General features: G+C 40.7%; 1 pseudogene; it reads left to right on the top strand.

Moving 5' to 3' along the window:
- Nucleotides 1-16,607, top strand: part of LOC109098223 — a 38,447-nt pseudogene extending 21,840 nt beyond the window's left edge.
- The last annotated feature ends 8,995 nt before the right edge of the window (nucleotides 16,608-25,602 follow it).

The following is a 25,602-nucleotide window of genomic DNA, read 5'->3' on the forward strand; positions in this document are numbered from 1 at the left end:
GATAGGGTTGCCACCTTCAGAGAGGCAAAATAAGGGACACCCATAGGGTTGCCACCTTCAGAGAGGAAAAATAAGGGAAAAAAATAAAAAATGCTCAAGCATTCTTATTTTTCAAACTTCCAGCAGAACATATTGATATTGTTATTTTAAATGTAATTTTTTTTTTATAATTATTAATTATTATTAGTCTTTTTTTTGACAGTTCTGCAGCTCCTACCTGGATGGGATAAATGTTTTATTATTATTATTCATTTGCTCAAATTAAGGCTACATTTATTCGTCCCATTTTTATCTAAATACAAAATAGTAATTTGTAAAAAAATGTATATGACTTTTTGTATATATTTATGATTAATATAAATGATAAATTAATAAATAGGTTCTAACATTAATTAGAATCTATTAATTTATCTGTCTAATAATGTCTAAAATTATAATAATTATGTCTACCATGCTCTGATAATGAATGGAATATTATATTAACAGACTATCCCAATTTTAATAAAACAATAGGCCTATACCTTGAAGCACAGATGTGTCTGTCACTTTAAATGTATGGTTCACCCAAAAATAAAAATTACATAAATCATAATATACCCAGGCTGTTTTAAACCTGCTTAAAGTTCTTTCTTCTGTTGAACACAAAAGAAGATACTTTGAAGAATGTGGGTAACTGGTGTGTGGAGATTCTAAGAAATCCACATGGTGATAGAGATTCTGAGAAGAAGTCCACGTATTTAAATTAAACCCAAGTGTTGTTGAGAGATTCTGAGAAGTCACGCATTCAAAATGACTGAAGCCACATATTCAAAATGTGTTATATTCATAATGATAAGTTTCATTTCAAAAGTTAAAAATTAATATTTCATGGTAGTGATCGGTAAATTTATATATAGATATATATATTATCATATATATATATATATATATATATATATATATATATATATATATATATATATATATTAACAGGTTTCATTTTTATATTAAAAAATGTTTTTGGTAAACTTTATGGTATATTTCATATGTAATTTCACAGTATTTCTAACTGCGTAGTCAGCTGAGTCTGTTTTGCATGTGAAGTTGAACTGCACGTATTGTTCTTTTGTATCAATATTTCTTAGAATTATCAGTATGATACTTTGAATCTAAAAGAGGAAGAAGTCCAAAATCGAGACAATGACTAGACTATTTTTAAAGGTCAGGTGTTATTAGTGATAGCCCAGATGACGACTTATGTATGGAACAACAGTATTTAAGATAGACTCTGCAAAATAGAATAGGGTTTGACTTTCTGAGACTCTGGTCTCTCTATCTTTTCAGCTCACTTCCTCTTCTTTGGCTTCACTCGACAACTCTTAGACTCAGACTTAGAACTCTTACAGGTTTTTATTCAAATTCAGATACCTTGAAATTCAGATACTTTGATACTCTGATACTTTGATATTTTAATATTTTAATACTTAATATTTTGGTACTTTTGATTCAAACTGAATTTTAATTACAATTTTATTAATGTTTTGACTAATACGGGCTCAATCCATCATAAATGGATTGTTATTAAAAATGTACTAACATTGGATTTACATTTTCTATATTTGAAGGTTGTTATTATTATCCAGAACTTTATTTCCAAGTTATGATTTGTGGTTTCTGTTCTCTATATTCTTTTTAATAAATTAACATATTATTACACCTTGACCGTCTGAATTGGATTAAATTTTGCATCAGTAACCAAACAGCTTCTGGTCCTCAGTAACTTCAAGAAAAAATCAAAAATAAATACAAATAAAATAAATTCTATCAGAGTCCTTGGGGACCAGAAACTCTTTGGTTACCCACATTCTTCAAAGTATCTTCTTTTATGTTCAACAGAAGAAAGAAATTATTAAGGTTTGGAACAACTTGTGGGTGTGTAAACGATGAGAAAATTTTCATTTTTGGGTGAACTATCCCTTTAAATCAGACAGTCCAACATGAGCAACTGAAATGCTTTTCTGCAAACTGCACGTTCATCGTTAGTTACAGGATAGACACACTGATAACTTTCCTATTCATCCCTACGTCTGGAGAGTCTTGTGTTCAAAGGGCGGATGTGAGTGAGCTCTAGATGTTTTAAACCGCGCTGGTTTAGCACATGAAAGGGCTTTAACGGTACGCGTTCTGGAGACTCCGTCTCTATGAAATCAAAGGTGCCAAAATGGAATCACGCGCAAATACCTCGTATGAAATTGATTTCATTATAATTGCTATTAGTATTATAAACAGTGAAATATACTTTTTTGTTTATTCAACTATATGTTGGCATTTGTAAAATACGGGACAAATCGCGTCCCGTATTGATTTGATACGGGACGCATCATTTTACCTTTAAATATGGGACGATTCCGTATTTTAAGGGACGGATGGCAACCCTAGTGGTAGCAGACTAGTTAGGTACGCAGGAGCTAAGCCATTTAGGGCCTTATAAGTAAGTAATAATATTTTGTAACTGATATGGAACTTAATAGGTAGCCAGTGCAGAGACTGTAAAATTGGATTAATATGATCATATTTTCTTCACCTGGTAAGGACTCTAGCCGCTGCATTTTGGACTACCTGTAGCTTGTTTATTGAGGATGCAGGACAACCAGCTAGCAGTGCATTACAATAGTCCAGTCTAGAGGTCATGAATGCATGAACTAGCTTTTCTGCATCAGAAACAGGTAACATGTTTCGTAGTTTGGCAATGTTTCTAAGATGGAAGAATGCTATTTTTGTAACATGGGAAATATGATTTTCAAAAGACAAGTTACTGTCTAATATAACACCCAGATTTTTGACAGTAGAGGAAGTAACAGTACATCCATCTAATTGCAAATTGTAATCTACGAGATTCTGTGTAATGTTTTCTGGTCCAATAAGTAATATCTCTGTTTTATCTGAATTTAATAGGAGAAAATTATTGGTCATCCAATCTTTTACATTTTTAACACACTCTGTTAGCTTAGATAATTTTGAAGTTTCACCTGGTCTTGTTGAAATATGTAGTTGAGTATCATCAGCATAACAGTGGAAACTAATCCCGTATTTTCTAATGATATTACCAAGGGGCAACATGTATATTGAAAATAGCAGAGGACCTAGGACAGATCCTCGTGGCACTCCATATTTTACTGGTGATAAATGAGATGGCTCCCCATTTAAATAAACAAAGTGGTAGCGATCGGACAGGTAGGATCTAAACCATCTTAAAGCCTGCCCTTGGATACCTGTATAGTTTTGTAATCTATCTATGAGTATGTCGTGATCTATGGTGTCGAACGCAGCACTAAGATCAAGTAAAACTAGCAATGAGATGCAGACTTGGCCTGATGCAAGAAGCAAGTCATTTGTAATTTTAACAAGTGCAGTTTCTGTGCTATGATGGGGCCTGAAACCCGACTGAAATTAGTTAGATTAGATTAGATTCAACTTTATTGTCACTGCACATGTAAGGTACAAGGCAAAGAAATGCAGTTAGCATCTAACCAGAAGTGCAATAAGCAGTAAGTACAGAATATACAAGGTCTACAATATGTACAATAACTATACAGATAAGTATTATGGACATAATTTACAGATTTTTAAATACTATCAGCATGATATACAGATAGGTGTACTATGAACATACTATACAGATGAAATATGTGAAAGTGTATGTACACTATAGGCAGAACTATGAACATATTGACAATTTACACTATTGCAATGGAAAGTAAAGTGCATAGAAAATATTTCAGTGTGCAAATGGGTTATTCAGTGTTTCTGGATGAACAGACAGTAGTGCAAGTAATATCAAGTTTACTGTTTTTGCTTGTTGTAAATAAATAAATAAATAAATCAGTCAGATGTAGTGATGAAGTGGGGGAGGAGTCTGTGTGTATGGTGTGGGGGGTGTCAGAGGGCAGAGTTCAGCAAGGAGACAGCTGTAGGGAAAAAGCTGTTCCTGGATCTGCTGGTCCTTGTCCGGAGGCTCCTGAAGCGCCTCCCGGAGGGCAGGGGGTTAAAAAGTCCAGGGTCAGGGTGAGAGGAGTCCTTAAGAATGTTGTGAGCTCGACGTAGACAGCGTTTCCTCTGGATGTCCTCAATAGCAGGAAGTGGTGTCCCTGTGATGCGTTGGGCAGTTTTTACCACCCTCTGCAGTGCTTTGCGGTCAGCCACAGAGCAGTTCCCATACCAGACTGTAATACAACTGGTCAGGATGCTCTCGATCGCACACCGGTAAAAGTTTACCACTATGGCTGAAGACAGTTGGTTCTTCTTCAGTGTTCTGAGGAAGAAGAGGCGTTGGTGAGCCCTCTTGACCAGGCTGGAGGTGTTTGTGGTCCAGGACAGGTCTTCCGAGATGGTGGTTCCCAGGAACTTGAAGCTGGAGACACGTTCAACAACCATCCCGTTAATGTGGATAGGGTCATGCGTGCTTCCTTTCTTCTTCCTGAAGTCCACAATGAGCTCCTTTGTCTTACTGGTGTTGAGGAGCAGGTTATTGTCAGCGCACCATGTGGCCAGGTGCTGTACCTCTTCCCTGTAGGCAGTCTGATCGTTGTCACTGATGAGGCCAATCACCGTGGTGTCGTCTGCAAACTTAATGATGGAGTTGAATCCATGCACAGGCTTGCAGTCGTGGGTGTACAGGGAGTAGAGGAATGGACTCAGCACACAGCCCTGTGGTACGCCGGTGTTAAGTGTGATGGTGGTGGAGCAGGTGTGGCCTGACTTAACATGCTGAGGCCTGTTGGTCAGAAAGTCCATGATCCAGTTGCAGAGGGAGGTGTTAATGTCCAGGTCTCCAAGTTTTGTGGTCAGCTTGGAGGGAATGACGGCGTTAAATGCTGAACTGAAGTCAACAAACAACATCCATACATATGTGTTGTTATTGTCCAAGTGTGTGAGTGCAGAGTGCAGCACTGTGCATACTGCATCCTCTGTGCTCCTATTTCTGTGGTAGGCAAATTGATGTGGGTCCAGTGTGGGTGGGAGGCAGTCTTTGAGGTGTGCTAGGACCAATCGCTCAAAGCACTTCATAATGATGGGTGTGAGTGCTACGGAGCGATAGTCATTTAAGCACATCAGGGAGGAGTGTTTCGGTACTGGCACAATGGATGTGGACTTAAAACATGTTGGCACAGTTGCTTGGGTGAGGGACAGGTTGAAAATGTCTGTGAAGACCCCTGCAAACTGCTCTGCACATGCTCTAAGCACACGTCCAGGAATGCCATCCGGGCTAGCAGCCTTGTGTGCGTTGATCCGGCTCAGTGCAGTGTGGACATCTGTGGAGGTGAGTTTGAGAGGTTGGTGGTCTGCTGAGTGTGTGGTTTTGGTGGCCGTCTCCTTGCTGTCGCTGTTGAAGCGAGCATAAAAGTCATTTAGCTCGTTAAGGAAGGAGACGTCTGTGACCGTTGGAGTGGAGTTACTTGACTTGTAGTCACTGATGACCTGGATGCCCTGCCACATGCGTCGGGGGTCAGAGTTGGAAAAGTGTTCCTCTACCTTCAGCTTGTAGCAGTACTTGGACTTTTTGATGCCCCTTTTCAGGTTAGCCCTGGATTTGCTGTAGGCCTGAGCGTCATCTGACCTGAAGGCAGTGTTGCGGGCTTTCAGCAGAATCCGCACCTCCTTGTTCATCCATGGCTTCTGATTAGGGTATGTTGTGATCTGTTTTTCTGATGTAACACTGTCAATGGTGGTGTTGATGTAAGTGGGTTCTGATTAGGTTTTGTTGTGATTTTTTTTTTTGGTGTAACAGTGTGAATGGTGAGCAAACATACTCCAGTCAGTGTGTTGAAACCTGTCCTGAAGTAAAGAGTCAGCTCCAGCTGGCCACACTTTGATGGTCCTCACTGATGGCTTCACATGGTTAATGAGGGGTGAATACTTAGGGGTGAGAAACAAAGAAAGGTGATCAGACTGTCCGAGGTGGGGGAGGGGGGTCGTGGTGTAAGCTCCATCAATGTTTGAGTAAACATGATCCAAAGTGTTGTCTCCTCTGGTGTGGCAGGAAACATGCTGATGGAATTTGGGGAGCACTGTCTTTAATTTGCAGTGATTAAAATCACCAGCAACAATAAAAGCAGCCTCCGGTTGAGCAGTCTGTTGTTTACTAATGGCTGCATGAAGTTCGTTCTAAGCAAGCTTGGCATTAGCATCCGGTGGAATATAGACTGCAGTTATTATGGTGGAAGTGAACTCCCGCGGCAGATAAAAAGGTCTACATTTAACCATGAGAAACTCTAGGTTAGCTGAGCAGTGTCTCCCAACAATGACAGTGTTCGTACACCAAGCTTTGTTGACATAAATGCACAATCCACCACCTCTTGTCTTGCCGGAGTCATCTGCCGTTCTATCTGCCCGGAGCGTGTAGCGTCCGGCTAGCTCAATAGCATTATCGGGTACGTCGCTGTGTAGCCATGTTTCTGTGAAAACCATGACATTGCAGTCCAAAAGTCTCTTACTGTGGGTGATGCGAAGTCGTAACTCATCCATTTTGTTCACCAGTGTGATGAGTGGGGAGGGGCCGAGAGCCGTGGGAATGGAGCGAGGCCGGTGGAGTGATTGGGAAATGAGCGACACCTGCTCCACTCACCGGTCTCGAGTCCCACGGAGGAGATCGGAAGTGAGGGGCTGTCGCGCTGTTTTGTGTTTATTTTATTATTAAAGTTTTATTTGAGTGTCCGCCGGTTCCCGCCTCCTTTCTTCCCGTGATTATGGAGTTTTTATCGTTACACTGGTGCAGAAACCCGGGAGGAAGGAGGGACGCGCTGCCGAAGATCCCTTGCTGCTGGGGTGAATCCGCGGTGCCGTCGAGCAGGGCGTAGCAGTCTGGCGCCGTGGACGCTCGAGGTGGTGGGTTGGAGTGAGTTGCCGGGGACGGACGAACTCGCTGCCGGCTGCCCGTGATGTGGAGGGGCGGCTGCCATCCGTGAGGGAGCGGAGGATTCGCCGCTGTTCGCCAGGTGGCCGGAGCCTGCTGCCATCCGCCAAGAATGGGGAGGAGCAGGGAAAGGCGGAATCCTGCCGGCTGCCCGAAAGCAGAGGAGCCGTTGCCGTCCACCGGGCGGCGGAGGAGTGTCGTGCCGTCCACCGAGGGCCGTCCAGTGCTGCCACCAGGCACTGCGGAAGACTTCACACAGCTGGTGGAGGGCCGAGCGGCAGTGTGTCTGGGAACGGGATTTTTTTTTTTCCTCTCTCTCCCCTCTCTCGTCTCTGTCGCTCCTCATCCTTCCATCTCCTTTTCTCTCGCCTCGTCTGTCTGTCCTTACCCCCAGGTTCCCGCAGGTCACCGTGAGCGGCCCCCCCCAGAGGGAGGGGGGGAGTAGAGCGCAGTCTCGTGGGTACCCCCCGGCCTGCGAGGAGCGATGGGGGTATGTGACGAGTGGGGCGGGGCCGAGAGCCGTGGGAACGGAGCGAGGCCGGTGGAGTGATTGGGAAATGAGCGACACCTGCTCCACTCACCGGTCTCGAGTCCCACGGAGGAGATCGGAAGGATACAAAAGAGGAGCGACGACAGTGAAGGACGAGAGAGGACCAGGCCTGGGTTTTATTTTTTGCACGGCAGTCGCCCGTGAGGGGCTGTCGCGCTATTTTATGTTTATTTGGTCATTAAAGTTTTATTTGAGTGTTCGCCGGTTCCCGCCTCCTTCTTCCCTTGATTATGGAGTTTTTATTTATTATTGTTACAACCAGTGACCGCACATTAGCGAGGAAAATGCTCGGTAAAGAGAGCCGGAGCGGTGTTAGCTTTAGCTTAGCTCTTAGACCTCCGTGCTTCCCCCGCCTTTGTTTACGAACTCGACGCCGCCTGCAAGCACTTCCGCCCGGCCGGGTAGAGTGCGTAGCCTCGGGTGTTCTGGCAATCTCAGGGATGAGTCGAAGATTGGTGATAAAACTGTTGGAAAAGTCCTCACCGATATCCAAAAGCTCCCGTCGGGTGTATGATGTTAAAGCAAAGCTGTTCAGTACGAACAGACCCGAGATGAGCAGGAAAAATACTGCAAAATTGCAAAAACTGGAGAGACGCTGAGCCTCGCGATGTGTATGCGCCGCCATCTTGGTCTAAACCCAAAATTCTAAGAAAATTCTTCATAGAGATCATTTTTTTGCAGGTAGGAGCACAATTGAGCAGACACAACTTTTTCTAAAATTTTAGACATAAATGGAAGATTTGAAATGGGTCTGTAATTTGCCAGTTCACTAGGATCTAGTTGTGGTTTCTTAATAAGAGGCTTAATAACCGCCAGCTTGAATGGTTTTGGGATGTGACCTAAAGATAACAATGAGTTAATAATATTGAGAAGCAGTTTTCCTGCTACAGGTAACAACTCTTTCAGTAATTTAGTGGGTACAGGATCTAATAAACATGTTGTTGGTTTAGATGCAGTGATAAGTTTATTTAGCTCTTCCTGTCCTATAGTTGTAAAGCACTGCAGTTTATCTTTGGGTGCGTTGGATAAAACTAAAGTATTAGACGCTGTAGAAACTACATTTGTTATTGTATTTTTGATGTTATCTATTTTATCAGTGAAATAGTCTAAGTCATTACTATTTAACTGTGAGGGAATATTTAGATCGGGTGGCGTCTGGTTATTTGTTAATCTAGCCACTGTGCTAAATAAAAACCTTGGATTTGTTTTGGTTGTTTTCTATGAGTTTGTGGATATGCCCGGCCCTGGAAGTTTTTAGAGCCTGTCTATAGCTGGACATACTGTTTTTCCACGCAATTCTAAAAACTTCCAAGTTAGTTTTTCTCCATTTGCGCTCAAGACTACAGGTTTCTTTCTTGAGAGAGTGGGTATTACTGTTGTACCATGGCACAGTACGTTTTTCTCTAACCTTTTTCAATTTGATGGGGGGCAACAGCTTCTAATGTATTAGAGAAGATAGTGCCCATGTTGCCAGTCATTTCGTCTAGTTCATGTGTATTTATGGGTACACAGAGCCGTTGAGATAAATCAGGCAGGTTATTTGTGAATCTGTCTTTGGTGGCTGGAACAATAGTTCTGCCCGGACGATAACGCAAAGCTATATAGTTATTTTCATCAATACGCAGAATGCACGACACAAGGAAATGGTCAGTAACATCATCACTTTGAGGTACGATATCTATATCAGTAAGATCGATTCCGATTCCATGCGATATAATTAAATCTAGCGTATGATTAAAACGATGAGTGGGCCCGGTGACATTTTGCTTTACTCCAAAACAGTTTAATAAGTTAGTAAACGCAAGTCCTAATGCATCATTTGTATTATCAACATGAATGTTAAAATCTCAGAAAATTAGCGCTTTATCAGCAGTAACCAACAGGTCTGAGAGGAAATCTCCAAATTCTTTTAGGAATTCTGTATATGGCCCTGGTGGTCTATACACAGTAGCCAGAGAAAGAGATACAATAGATTTCTTTTGCATATCTGACAGTATAACATTAAGCATAAGTATTTCAAATGATTTAAACCTGTATTCTGTTTTCTGGGAAACATTGAGAATATCATTATATATTGTTGCAACACCTCCCCCACGACCAGTCTGACGGGGCTCATGTTTATAACAGTAGTTTGGTGGAGTAGACTCATTTAGACCAATATAATCATTTGGTTTTAGCCAAGTTTCAGTCAAGCAGAGTACATCAACACTATTATCTGTTATCATTTCATTTACAATAACTGCTTTGGGTGTGAGTGATCTAATGTTTATGAGCCCAAACTTTAAAAATTGTTTTTGTTCATTTATTTTACATTTTTCTGGTTAAAATCACGATAAGATTTTTTCTAGATCCTACATTTAAATTTATATTTTGCCCTCATTATTCGGGGAACAGACACAGTCTTAATAGATTGGACAGCGCAAGTACTTCTAACATTTAAGCGGGTAGAACAAAAGCCAACCTAGCAGTTACTGTATTTGAGAATTGGCTTACTAGTCAAATGGAGCGTAGAGTCCTGGAGATGTTGTCCGACAGGAGTTCTGCTCCGACTCTGCTGGGGTGCAGGCCATCAGCGCGAAAAAGCCTAGGACGATCCCAGAAAAGATTCCAATTATTAACAAAGAGGAGCTTCTGTTCTTTACACCATGACAATAACCATTAATTTAGAGCAAAAAGTCTACTGAACCTTTCGTGTCCTCGTTGATACGTGGGCAGTGGTCCTGACACGATGATCGTGTGGAGATCTCGAAGACCGGAGGGGGAGAAGTCGTCGCCCGGGGCCTGGCTTTAGAGGACATGTTTTAATAATCAACAACTTGGCTGCTTCAACATTGTGGCACAAATTGGTATGTATAGACCCTCCTTCCGGTCTGCTTTCCAGATTACAAGCAATGCTGATAGACTTTTTTTGGGATCGGCTTCACTGGGTCCCTCAAAGAGTACTTTTCTTGCCTGTGGAAGAAGGAGGTCAAGGTCTGGTGCATCTGTTCAGTAGACTTTTCGCCTGCAGTTTATCCAGAGACTGCTAACTGGGCCTGAAGATCTAGTTTGGAGGAAAGTGGCTCAGAATATATTACAGAGGATCGATGGACTTGGACTTGACAGTACTCTGGTATTTACGGATCACAAACAATTGAATTTCAAAGGACTTCCTTCTTTTTATCATGGACTATTTCAAATGGGACTTTTCAGTCTTATCAGGGTTCGTAAAACAGAGTCATTGTTTTGGTTGCTTGAGGAGCCTTTGGTTAAAGGATCTCGCTTTGACTTATCAAATGAGTGTTTGCCAGGTCTTTCATTAAGACTTTGTGGCTCTGGTATGGTAAAGTTAAGGAACTTAACTGATGTGGCTGGGCCTCATTTAAGCGATGCTCTTGCACTGGCCGCCATTTTAGGTCAGAGGTCCTCACACCAAACTGAATTTATTTTAAAACTCTGGGAAAAAAGATTAACAGAGGAAGAATTAATAATGTTACAAAACTTTGCTGATGGAAGTTTGATTTCAGGTGTAAAAGATCCCTTTCCCAAAATTGCCATTTCTCCTGATTTGAGAGGTATGTCTAGCATACTGCTGGATATAGAAGGTCTTAAAGATATGGATCTGAGTTTAGCTGAAGGAAAAGAGCTGTATAAGTGTTTTGTTAAAATTTTAACTAAAGGGGTATTAAACCAGAAGAAAGATACTGTTTGGTGAGAAAAATTTGGTTTACGAGAGGAAGATAAGCCAGTTTGGAGGGTGCTATACAAACCACCATTGAATAAGCAGGCTGGTGACTTTCAGTGGCGGATTTTACCTGGGGCTATAGCTGTGAATGCCTTTGTCTCTGTTATTAATTTGGATGTTGTTGATGAATTTGTGTTTTGTGGGACAGAATGTTTCAGATTGGGACCAATCTTTGCCTTGTTGAAGGGCTTATTTTTAAGATTTCAGGAAAACTTCCCTCCTAATGCTTTTATTTTAGGATTGAGATATTGTCAAGAGCAGAGAATAAAGTGGCAGTTGATTAACTTTATTGTTGGACCAACAAAATTTGCAATATATGTCACAAGGAGAAACAGAATTGAAAACAGACCAAATCAAGATGCTGTAACTCTTTTTAAAAGCTTTTTTAAAAGCTAGAGTGAGTGTTGAATTTAAGTATTATCAACTAATGAATGATTTGGAGTCTTTTGCATTACAGTGGTGTTTTAATAACATTATTTGTGTTGTAATTGATGGAGAATTAATTTTTGATATGTTGTTAATTTGAGTTCCCTTTCGAAAGGGAACTCCACGCTGCGTCCTCTAGAGAGCGCTATGGGAACGCTGTCAGCGTAACCGGTGTCTGAAGCATGAATGAAAATACGACAATGAACTTGACATTGGCAGGCAGAAGCCTATGACGTAAGCTAATGAGCAACTGCGGATATAAAAGGGCACTTGTAGAACACATCATCCTCTTTTTTTGTCTTCAAGCCTTGTGTACTAAGCATGTGCGTTTGACTCTCGAGGGAGTAGGATGCGCTCACTGTTGCATTCGCGGAACTACTAGAGCAGAGGTACTGTACTCGAGTTTTTGCCAGCGTTTGCACGAGCGCGTTCGCCTCTCGGGGGAGTTGAACAAGCGGTTTCTGTTCTCGCCTGATTCTTGAGGGAATTAAGTGTTTGATCGGAATGTACGGCTCTCAGATGAGAGATAGCCATGCTGCGAGAGGTGATTGCATTGAGAATGCCTGACTCTTTTGAAAATTTAGCGCCTCTCACCTGTGTTTTGGGTCTTGCGGCTGTCGAGGCAGTTAATCAGTCCGATCACGGGTATTGTAGGCGGGGCATGGAAGGAATCTGATGTAGAATGCTTTATTCTTCCAGAATTCCTTTTGTAAAGATTTATAGAATAGGAACAGTGTATAATGTGGGTTATCTACATTATTTGTGAAGGAGGTTCCTGACTTGGTGAAAAAAAAGGGGCAAGTTTTTTGAGTTGTTAGGCTCTTGTTTGAGCCTCCTCTGAGCCTCCTCATCCTCTCAGCCCAGGTTGTGAGGCTCTCTTGAGCCTCCCTGATCAGCGGTCCCTGAGGGGGCTAGGCTGAGATCTCAGTTCCTGGTTCTCTCAACGGAGTGCTGTGGAGCCGCTTAGACAGAACTATTAGTATGTAGGCCCTATGTGAGCCTCACTAACTGTGACTAGCAGAGTGTAGCCAGGTCTCCTCTCGGTTTAGAGAGTCGTTATGCTGAGACCTCAACTCTTAAGAGCTCCCCTACCAGGGTTGAGCGTTGTTAGGTTTCCTCTCATTTTAGAGAGTCATTCTGCTGAAGCCTCCACTCTCCACAGCTCCGCTTGGACAGTACTTTTTGTAGGTAGGCTCCTCTTCTTTTGGGAGCCTCGCTAACTGTCTTTAGCGCTGAGTGTTGTCAGGCCTCCTCTCACTTATGAGAGTCATTCTGCTGAGGCCTCCGCTCACCTGAGCTCCAGCTAGACTTGGAATCAAGTGTTGGGCTCTTTTTGATTACTGTTCGGCCCTCTTTGAGGCCGCCTTGATAAACAGTTTTATGTTGGGTTGGTTTGTCATTCTGTTGATTAGTGAGTTTTTCAGAACTCCAGCTAGACTTGGAATCAGGTGTTCGGCCCTCTGTGGAGCCGCCTTGATAAACAGTCTTATGTTGAGTAGGTTTGGCCTCCTCTTGAGAGAGTAATTCTGCTGAGGCCTCTGCTCATCAGAGCTCCAGTTAGGTTGAGTAGGTTTGGCTTCCTCTGGGTTAGAGAGTCATTCTGCTGAGGCCTCCGCTCACCTGAGCTCCAGCTAGACTTGGAATCAAGTGTTCGGCCGTCTGTGAGGCCGCCTTGATAAACAGTCTTATGTTGAGTAGGTTTGGCCTCCTCTCACTTAAGAGATTCATTCCGCTGAGGCCTCCGCTCACCTGAGCTCCAGCTAGACTTGGAATCAAGTGTTCGGCCCTCTTTGAGGCCGCTGCTGATAAACTCCGCTTATGTTGAGTAGGTTTGGCCTCCTTTCGCTTGAGAGAGTCATTCTGCTGAGGCCTCCGCTCATCAGAGCTCCAGTTAGGTTGAGTAGGTTTGGCTTCCTCTTGCTTAGTGTCATTCTGCTGAGGCCTCTGCTCATCAGAGCTCCAGTTAGGTTGAGTAGGTAGGTAGGCTTCCTCTCTTTTGCTTAGCCTCGACTGTCTTTCTGCTGAGGTGTTTGCCGCTCACCTGAGCTCCAGCTAGACTTGGAATCAAGTGTTCTGCCCTCTGTGAGGTCGCCTTGATAAACAGTCTTATGTTGAGTAGGTTTGGTCTCCTCTCGTTTAAGAGAGTCATTCTGCTGAGTGATCGGCTCATCTGATCTGAGCTTGGATTGTACAGTAGTAGGTAAGGCTCCTCTTTTGTGAGCCTCGCCAACTGTCTTTAGCGTTGAGTGTTGTCAGGCCTCCTCTCACTCCAGAGAGTTGTCATGTTCAGGCCTCCACTCTTAAGAGCTCCCCTGCAGGGTTGAGCGTCATAGTTTTCCTCTCATTTTAGAGAGTCATTTTGCTGAAGCCTTCGCTCCCCAGAGCTCCGCCTAGGCAGTAGTCACTACCTGCCGTTGGCGTGGAGTGTAGCTGGGTCTCCTCTCACTTTAGAGAGTTGTTAAATACTGAGACCTCCACTCTTAGAGCACCAGAATTGGCAGCATTGGTATATACGTTCCCATAGTGCCCTCTAGAGGACGCAGCGTGGAGTTCCCTTTCCACCTGCCAATGTCAAGTTCATTGTCGTTTTTCATTCATGCTTCAGACACCGGTTACGCTGCCAGCGTTCCCATAGCGCCCTCTAGAGGACGCAGCGTCTTGTTCCCTATTCTCAGGGAACCACGGTTACATGCGTAACCTGAGACGTTTTGGGTATATGTTTTGACTTTGTTTGATTTGTTTTGACTTAAGTTGGTTTGTACTGTTTTTTATGTTTATGTATAATAAAGGTGTATGAAATCTCAAATCTCTCACTCACACTCACTCACTCACTCTCTCTCTCTCTCTCTCACACACACACACACACACACACACACACACACACCACAGACACAAAAAGACACTTACACACAGACACACAGACACAGACACACACAGACACACACACACACACACACAGCCACAGAGTATGACTGCCACAGAGAGCATTTGTATAGAATTTGTATAGAGAGAGAGGGGTGGGGGCTATGATTGCCACAGAGAGCATTTTCAAATTAACACACATTCAGAGAGAGCACGAGAGAGATCAAACAGAGATGAAAGACAACTGACCTTTTCCACTTTGAGAAAGTTTATGTTGAGATGTAAGAGCTGCATCTGTGTTTTGAAAACAAAGAAATAGTTTCCACGCAAAAGGTATAAAAGAGTGCCTTTGGTGTCCAGCACGTGGATCATTCTTTGCTGGCAGCATGGCAAAGAGTTACACACTTGTTGAGACCCTGGACTTTCTGCTGTATTCCAGCGAAAATGAAGAAAACCCGGAAGGCCCTTAGCCTGAGGACTCTGAGCCAGAGGAATGCAATCCCCCTGAGGAGGAGGAGGATAACTATGAATCGGAGGATGACTGTGAGGAGGCAGATGCAGACCAAACCTCCATTTCTAAAAATAGGCAAATAACCTGGTCTACCATTCCACCTCCACAGAGGCCAGGGAGATCATCAGCTGCACAAGTTATAAAGTTGACACCTGCGTGTTCTCGTGTATAGGACATAAAGTCCACATTTTTATTATTTTTTTCCTCCAAGCATCCAAAGCATCTTGGTGGAGATGACAAATTTGGAAGGCAAGCGAGTATATGATGGTGACTGGAGGGATGTGGACTGGACCGATATGGAGGCCTATATTGGTCTGCTCCTTCTTGCAGGAGTTTATCGCTCCAACAACGACAACCTGGCAAGTTTGTGGGAGGCTCAAATTGGGCGTGCAATTTTTGGTGCTGTCATGCCACTGAAAATATTTAACATTTTGTCTAGAGTCATCCGATTCGATGACAGGGCCACAAGACCTGCCCGACGAGAAAATGACAAGCTGGCACCAATTCGGGACCTGTGGAACTCATGGGTTGAGCGTCTCCCCATGATGTTCAACCCTGGTCCAGACATAACAGTGGACAAGTGTCTGGTGGCATTCCGAGGTCAGTGCGTGTTCAAACAGTACAGGCCTAGTAAGCCAGCAAAATACAGAATTAAATTCTTGGCAGTATGTGACACCAAGATAAGCATCGACATCGGCAAGCCTCGTGATGGACCACCTGAGAGAAATCAGGGCATGCGTGTGGTCCTTGATTGACCACTGGACTCCAGGGACACACAATTACGTGTGACAATTTCTTCACTTCCTATGCCCTTGGCCAGGAGCTCCTGAAAAGGAAAATGACCATGGTCGGCACAGTTCGCCGAAACAAACCAGAACTCCCATCAGCACTTCTGACAACGTGAGACAGAGCTGTGTTTATCTTTTTTTGCATTCACAAAGACACACAGTCTTGTCTCATATTGCCTTAAAAGGCATAAAAATGTGCTGCTCATGAGCACCTGTCACAAGGATGCCAAAATCAGTGACCGGGAAGACAGGAAGCAAGTGGTCATCTTGGACTACAATCACTGTAAAGGCTGAAAACCTTGACAAGGTATTTACAAATTTTATGATTTGATGCATTATTTTGATCATTTTCAAAGTTGGTGATAGAGTGAGTGGTATTTCTTTTGCCAGCAGATATATTAATTTCTCTGTGTGTATGTTTTCAATATTGCAGATGGTTGCAAGCTACAGCTGCAAGTGTAAGACTAATCGCTGGCCTATGGTTGTCTTCTCTACCGTCCTTGATGTCGCGGCATTAAATGCCTTTGTTGTGTGGAGAGAAGTCAATCCATCATGGGAGAGAGGGAAGACCACGAAAAGGAGGATCTTTCTAGAGCAGCTGGGGAAAGCTCTGGTGTCCCCTCTCATGGAGCGACGGCAACACCTGCCTCGTGCACCAGCATCTGCAACAATCCTAAAGAGACAACGGGATTCTTCCAACGCTCCAGGGCCCTCCACTGAACCTCAACCATCAAAGCGAACAAGGTGTCAGGTTTGTCAACGGGCTAAAGATTCAAAAACTGACAAGCAGTGTGCAAACTGCAAAAGAGCCATTTGTGCTGCTCACACAGTGTTCTTGTGCCAGATGTGCGTGAAATGATTATTTTATGTGTTTTACTCCATGTATTTTACATATTTTTGGTAGTTTGTTATTGCTTTTATGTTCAGTGTTCAGAATGTGATTGTAAAAAAAAAATATTTGTTGTATACTTTTACTCCTGTTCATTTCTGGATATTGCTGTTGGTTATTTACACTTTGTTTAAATTTTGTTTACATTCTAAAGTATTTTGTTGTTGTTGTTTTTTTTTTTTTTTACATTTGAATCATTAAAATGTTCAATAATATGCAACTACAGTCTGACTCTGAGTTGTGTCCTTTAGGTGTGACTTGGGTGGCTTTTTATGAGCAGTTGCCCACATCCAGTAAAATGAATGGCTTTCAATGGCCCTCTGCTGGTCAAAACAAGTTATTGCTTAAACACTAATCCCCTTAGTTTTTTCACTAACCTCCAGATGGCAGAATTCTACACCTAACATCTAGATCAATATCCAGAAACAATTTAAATTAAATTTAGATAATCATTTAAGTGATTTTTTCATAAAAAAAACAAATAATAATAATAATAATATTTCACATGCAAGCTAATGGTGTAGTTGCAGATTTTTGTGGTAAATGGGTACAAAAGTACTTCAAATCTCCCAAAACACAGCATTAATGCATTGATGAGGAGTAAACAAAAAAAAAAAAAAACAAAAAACAAACAAACAAAAAAAAAGATATATTATTTGTATTATTGAAAATTTATATATTTTCTACAAAAATGCTTTCAGTTTTGGGGTCACACCGACCCCAAAGCCCAGATTAATAAACAGGAAACGAGGAACATTTGAGGGTTAAGAGAATCTTTAGCAACATCTCCTGTAGACTTTATACATTTGTAAGAATCCTGAATCCCTGTGACTCGAAGGGTCCATCCATCTCAAGTGGTCCAGTGGGGGTTGCTTGACCAATTTTAATTGGTGTGATTACCTCAATTTCAACAAATCAACTTTTGGGATGATTATATGTATGTGATGTAGGATATAAGTCCTCTATGATTCTGCTGTTAAAATGTTAGGCTATTTGAGATCTTCCAACTTCCAAGCAATCAATTTCTCAATTTTTGGACCTCTTGAGATGGATTAACCCCAGTTTTATTGAGTAATACTCATGTCTTCCACACTGACAGATGTAATCTGTGAACATGCGATTTCTTTCAGAGCTGCTGCCAGAACCCGAGCTGAAGAAAATATACAGGCATAGCTTGAATTAGTGTTAAGCCAAACATCCACTGAACCATTTCCCAGCAACACTGACATTGTGGAGACTCTAAAAGTAGCAGCTGCAACTCCAAGGTCAGGTTTCAACCTCACCATTGATGTCACCACTAGTAATGTCAGTTGTAGTAAGTTGAAATCACAATTTATTTATATTTTTCTGATATGGGCAATCTCTAAGATTTCACTTTGCCTAGAAATGTCTCAGCAATCTGTGATAACCCCACACCTCCACTTTTGTGTAGAATCAGTGCAGATAATTCCGATGACCATCGTCAAACTAGCAAAAGTGGATTTGGACACGCCCTGAGTCCACCTGTGCCATGCGCTTTAGACCATGCGCTTAAAACGTTACAATAAGGCCCTACGTTTTTATGAATCAATCTTGATTCCAAACTCTCTCCACTGAAGCCAGCATTAAAATCAAGGAGTGTGCCCACGCTCCAAAACAGCATGGATCTTGCAATCGGTGCAGACACCGTTCTACCCAATAGCACCCAGATAGTGAACACTATAGTTCGAGCAGCCAGAAACAACACGTTACCCTTCCAGATCTTCACTTTTTCAATTGTGGTAAATGGTACAGGTGAGTGATGCACTTCAATCTCTCAGTACACTCTCAAAAATAAGGCTTCCAAAAGGGGGTTTCACAGCAATGCCACAGAAGAACAATTTGGTGTTTTAAAAATAACCTTTCTCTTAACAGTTCTTTAAAGAAAAGGGTTATTATCAACTTAGTGTGAATAAACACTAACCTTTTGTGTGATAGAAAGTGGATGTTAATGGAGTGTAGAGCAACAATTATTTACTCAGATTAGTGTTCATACTAAAATTAATATACTCATGTAAATATAGATGTGGATACAGTTTTGGATAAAGTCCCACACTAACAGTAAATGATAAATACAAAGTTCTGTCTTTTCAGTTCAAACTTCCAGAGTTGCAGCTGTACTCTGTCACGCTACTTGAGCTTTATGTCTGTTTTCTTCTATTTGTAATGCAGCATATTCGTCAGGTGAAATCAGCAGCAGGATCAGTGTGTTGACCGCTTCATTCCTGGTTGTGGTGTCACTTCTGATTCAGATGGGCCTGAATCTTGCCTTCCATGTCTGCTCAAATGAAGGCCTCATACATGTAAACGAGACCCTGACATGCATCTGATTTTAAGCTCTGGCTCTGGCTCTGTGCCTTCAGAACAGGCTAAATCATCTCTAGTCATACAAGCATATTCTAAAACCCAGACTCTATTAAATCATGTTGTCATTGGTTTCTTTTCTGGTCAATGTAATCTGCAAATTAAGGGGCATGAGGTCAAGTTCATTTTCAACTCTCTATGAATCATGTGACCATGCAGGATGACCCCACTGAGATCAAAGCTTGTTGCAGCCCTGTTTTTCAATAGCTCTGGCTTTAACTGAAGTGCTACGTTTTACAAATAATGGCACATTAAGTGCAGCAAAATGGTATTTATTTTTAGAATTTAGTATTTAAACATACAAAATTTGAAAGCTGAGACTGTTTCATATCACAATCAGGGTTGCCAATTTGGCATGCGATTTCCATGGGCAGAGTGAGAGCCTGGAAGCGTGTATCTCACGCCAAATGCGTGAGAATTGGCAACCCTGACTGAATGCTATAGTAATATATGTAATATATAACCATCTCTGTAAGAGATGGGGCAGCTGTGGGCAGCTGGGGCCTAATGGTTAGAGAATTATACTTGTAACCAGAAGTTCGCAGGTTCGAGTCTCGGTGCTGGCAGGAGTTGTAGGTGGGCGGGGAGTGAATGAACAGAGCTCTCTTCCACTCTCAATACCCATGACTGAAGTGCCCTTGAGCAAAGCACTGAACCCCCAGTTGCTCCCCGGGCGCTGGATATAGCCCACTGCTCCGGGTGTGTTCACGGTGTGTGTGTGTGTGTTCATTTCTCACTGCTGTGTGTGTGCACTTGGATGGGTTAAATGCAGAGCACCAATTCCGAGTATGGGTTTGGCAAATGTCACGACTTTCACACTTTGACTTTGACTTTTTTTTTAATATATATTTAAAGATAAACTTGTAATGCGCCAACATACTGTATAGTGCCATTGCACTTCAGGCACCCCGAGTTCGAGTTCCAGCTTGTGGACCTTTACCAATATATTTATTGATCTATAAGAAAATGGTCATTAGAATTAGTTAACTTCTCAGTCACCAAATGCCAATGTTCTCTCTCTCTCTCTCTTTTTTTGTTTTTTGGCTTCTTAGTTTCTGTTTTGTTTTTGTTTGCTTTTTGTTACTTGAATGTGCTAGACTTCTTTGTCATTCACTTCCAGTCTTTTTTTCCCCTGCATGAAACCGTCCATTATGCTGCTTAATGTGGAAAGAAATACCAGTTTGCAATATTATTTTAATTAGATTGTTTTATTGTTTACTGCACTTTGTCTTCTTATTTAGCGGCTAATGAATTGGAAGTCTTGCACATTTACAGAAAATAGCTTACTTCTATTTTCTGTTAATGTGCAAAGCTTGCAATTCATTAGCCACTAAATATGTGCCTACAGAATATCAACGTAACAAAAAAGTGCCAATCACTGGACATTTCACTTTGAAACTGAGCTGAAACATGCAGTAAGGCACGTAAAAATGGTGTTACAAAAATGTATCTAGAGGCACGTATTTCCATGAGCCTGGGTTGGACGGCAGTGTTTACACATACTCCCAACAGCCTAATGAAAATATTCATTTACATGCACAAGTATTGTGTACAAAGGTTTTGAAGAGTGTTACCATAGAAACGGAAATTTGTCAGCATTCCTGTCAGACAAATCTTTCTCAAAGACATTCCATCATCTCTTCCATCTATCTCTTTATCTGTCGCAAATGATAATATCACAAACCAGTTCTTCATGCTTATACATATGCAAAAAAGCATTTTCAAGTATTTTTAATTAAAAAATTTTAAAGTATTTTTAATCTCCCTGATTGATTAGGGAATCATAATATGTATTAATTAAACGAATGTAGTGGGTTTTGTTCTGCGTTGTGTTTTGATAATAAAAGAGACCTCACACCATGATGTGGTTGTCACATGGTTTACTTTCGGCTTCTGAAGTTTCTGTATCAAAGTATAACAGACACCATCAGGTAGTAACAGGAGAATATCAGGTCTAGCAGTGCCTGTCAATCATTGCATACTGTTACAATGTACATTTATATAACAGCAAATACATTCAAACCTCTCATGGATCATTAAAGATAAACAGGTACAACTTAACGCAATCATAAAATGTAGGTAACTCATAACACAAATTAAAATTTTAACTCTGTTTTACCAAAGTATGCATCGTTATGTAATGAAATTCAGCAGCATACTGCACGTTTAATGGCAACCATTACATGAATTCACGCTTCGATTAAACATACTCTTACAACGTTCATAACTTGGATTACTAATCCCTTAATAAAGATAAGTTAACAAACACACACATTTTGTGTAGAAAATCCATTACCAGCAAGTAATTGAATATATTTGAACACTTTTTCGAGGAGCTGATAAAACATACCTCTCATCGCAATGACATCCCGCGAAAGAGAGAGAGCACCGGAGATTACATCAGCTCTTCCCTCGCGCTTACTCACGACGTAACTCACGTAAACAGTTCTTCCTAAACATTTTATATAGATTAACAATTTCATAAGAAATTGAGAAAACAAAACTAATAACAAAGAAATACAAATTATATATGTAAAAAGAAATAAAAATAATACAATATTATACATTAGTTAATAATAACACACAGTTGCTACACAAATACATTAATGAATAAACCAAATGTAACCTAATAATATGAATTGGGCGGGGGGGGGATCTGTATGGAATGCACAACATTACTTGAGTGATGGTTACAAAGATAGATACAGTTGAGCAACAAAACACAATAATATACATTTTTTTAAGAATCTTCTTGAACCACAGTAAGCTATAACACTCTTTCTATAATAATATTACTGTTTGTGTGTGTGTGTGTGTGAGAGAGAGAGAGAGAGAGAGAGAGAGAGAGAGAGAGAGAGAGAGAGAGAGAGAGAGAGAGAGAGAGAGAGAGAGAGAGAGAGAGTGCACTTGGATGGGTAAATGCAGAGCACAAATTCTGAGTATGGGACACACATCACATCGCTTCACTTTATCTGAACGACAAACTGCTTATTTCACGTTTTTGTAGCAATTTATATAAAGGTTTTAACTGCATTAAATCCACATTTGTAAAAGTGAAGTTTACTTTTGTGTTGACGTAAAAAAAATGTTTTCAGTGTGTTTCGAGGTTATTTTGAGGTCAAAAGAGTCATTGCTAATAAAACTACTTGACAAAAAGTATTTAAAAAATCATTCAAATGAATTACATAATGAGCTAATACAGTCCCAGATCTCAGAGGTGAACAAAGTATATTGTGAGCTTTATTTCTTATCATTGACCATCGTTTGTCTGTCTGTCTGGACTTTTTAAATGTCTCATGCCTAAGAGCTACATTTTTAAGCTGGCATGTCACCAAAGTTAACTAAAATCTGAAAACAAACCTTTTTGGATACACTGGCAAAAGAATCGCTAGTACAATTTTTATTTTACTCACCAGAGTTTTGAAAGTTTGTCAAAATTAAATACTTTTATAATTGGGCCAATATAAATGACACAGCTACACGTCACACATATTATATATTTTAAGGAGATACATACCTATTAACATTACAAACCAGTTTATCACGAATATGGACTGTCTGGGGGTGTTTTCCCTCGTGCGTGACATGTCCATATTTGGTTTTTCCTGTTCCTGTACCCACTGTGTGTTCACTGTTTCCAGGTGTGTCTCATTATTAGTTCATCCTCCTCACCTGTCTGCCCCTCGTTATCTGCCCTTTTTGAGTTCTAGCATGTGCTATTCTCCCTTGTCCAGTATTGAATGTCAATGTCTTCCTGGATGTGATCATCTACATGTGTTCCCTGTCAGCACGATGTACCCTGTATTTGCTGGATTAAAGAGTGTGTTTATGGTGAATCTTCCTCGTTCCCTGCTTCGTGCTCCTCACAGTAGCAGATCGTGACACAGTTAAACTTCAACTTTAAATTCATATCTTTAATGCAGATTTTAGATTGATTATTAGCCATCTATCACTTTCACTTCACTCCAAAGAAAATACTGTAGCAGGCAGATCAGTCTTTAATGTTCGGAATGCGCAAAATACTGAAAGAATATACTAAATATTGAATCGGGAGTGCAGATTTATACGGTATAAATGTATTGCCGAGGGGAACTGACTGCCTTGAGAACAGTTCAGAATGTATTTAGTTTTCATATTACCTCCATTTAACACAGTATCACTCCATTCGCCTATAAAACATCAGCAATCAGAATCAGCCATTAAAAATTAAGATCGCTGCATCACTAAAAATAAATGCCCGGACAAGCAGGCCTAATGCATCTATGTGGTACTTTAAGGCTCAAATGACACGATAATGTTAAAGAACTTTATGCATAGGTCAGGGGCCATGAATATTTTTTTGTGTAATTAATTGCAATAAAAAGTAGTTTTATTGACAGTACTGAAATTGTACAATTCATTAAAAGTTCTGTCCTTATTTTTCAATGTATTGATACTGGAACTGGATTGGACTGATGGTAAAGATAACTATAAAGCGACTTACAAATGAGGAATATCTCAAACATTTTGCTGTAAGGATAAACAATTTTTGCAGCACACTATACCAAAATAAAGCTAGATTAGCATACAAGATAAAAAAGAAAACGTCCAGTGAGATTACTGCATGGCTTTGATTCCTAGACAACACACCTGGAGAACATGAATACTTTTACATTTTTTTCTTGTTAAACACTCCAATAATGTGTTTTATTTACAGCTTTGATAAATAATTTTTACAGTGTAGTTGCTCACTAGTATACTAGTGTGTGAGTGTAAAGTATAAGCTAGATCAGTACACTGCCTTACTTAGATGCTCTGGTTAACCTGTGTGTTGTTCAGGTCATTTTGAGCCGAACAGGATTTCTTTCCCTGAAAATGCTAGTTTAGTGATGTCGCTTTGGACTAAAACTTACCGACTTTGCTCACACAGGGTATAGCAAGCTCCCAAAAATTATTGGGATTTTTTTCCCCTCCTTGTTACACTTGTGGTGTTCCTGTTCAAAAATGGGGAAGTCGTGGCCTAGTGATTAGAGAGTATGACTCCTAACCCTAAGGTTGTGTGTTTGAGTCTCGGGCCGGCAATACCTCGACTGAGGTGCCCTTGAGCAAGGCACCGAACCCCCAACTGCTCCCCGGGTGCTGCAACATAAATGATACCCACTGCTCCGGGTGTGTGTTCACGGTGTGTGTGTGTATGTGTGTGTGTTCACGGTGTGTGTGCACTTTGGATGGGCTAAATGCATAGCACGAATTCTGAGTATGGGTCACCATACTTGGCTGTATGTCACGTCACTTTTTTTTTCACTTTTAAATGACCGGCCTATATGACCTGTTTTTTTTTTTTTTTTTTTTTTTTTTAAATGTATATATGTGTATATATATAAAAAATTTTAAAATATAATTATAAATAAATATTATTAGAAATAATTGTTCTTGGTTTTAAAGTTTATGTTTTTATTTTTTATTATTTATTTTTTAAATTATTTATTTATTTTTTTTCACTCAAAAACTGAAGTGCATGAACCCAAATCAATGAAACCTACAATCAGCCTGTGCTAACTGAAAGAAAATGAGTTGATAAAAAAAGATTGAATCTAAGATTTGGTGATAATATAGCATAATGAGAGATTCACAAACAATTTTACAAACAAAAGGCTTTTAATTTTTGACCAGAAACACTAGATTACAGGAACACCAGCACAGAACAAGGGTTAAAAGAATGATTAGCCTTCCACTAATAACTTGTGAAAATAAATCTGCGTCATTTATCCTTTTGATCTTTCATTCAAAAATTCACAAAATTGTAACCTTTTTTGAAAGAGTGTGTGTGTGTGTGTGTGTGTGTGTGTGTGTGTGTGTGTGTGTGTGTGTGTGTGTGGTGGTGGGGGGGGGGTTCCCTTCCACTGAAGCTCACATCATGTGCACAGAGTTAAAGACTCCATGTGTGTCAGAGAAGACAGCTGTCTATACCCTCACCAGTCAGTACTTAGCACACACTACAAAGTGTTCAACACCTGTTATAGATGATTTATAAACACATGAATAAATAATTTACAAAGCTTTCTGCATCCCCTAATCTAAAGTGAAAACTATTCATCACTTGTAAATGTGTTACATGTCACTTGTAGACCTTTCTTACCTGTTACAAATTATTTGTATATGTACACAAGTCATTTATAACACTTTCTGCATCCCCTAATATAAAGTGAAAACTATTCATCACTTGTAAATGTGTTAGATATCATTTGCAGATCTTTATAAATTATGTACAAATTGCTATTTGTAAATTTAGTTTACACTTTAGATTAGGGGATGCAGAAAGCTTTGTAAATGATTTATTCATGCGTTTACAAATCATCTATAACAGGTGTTGAACACTTTGTAGTGTGTACTGCAGTGTAAGTGCTGACTGGTGAGGGTATAGACAGCTGTCTTCTCTGACACACATGGAGTCTTTAACTCTTCGCACCTGATGTGAGATTCAGTGGAAGGTAAAACCGGTTCTGAGGTTCACTTTATCATCAGATCCACACACTCCACAAGAACAAAGAACACAACCCACTGGAATCACATGAGTGAAAGTGAAAGTCGTGACTTTT

The sequence above is a fragment of the Cyprinus carpio genome, chromosome B7 (assembly GCF_018340385.1).
Source record: "Cyprinus carpio isolate SPL01 chromosome B7, ASM1834038v1, whole genome shotgun sequence".
In the NCBI taxonomy this organism is placed as follows: Eukaryota; Metazoa; Chordata; class Actinopteri; order Cypriniformes; family Cyprinidae; genus Cyprinus; species Cyprinus carpio.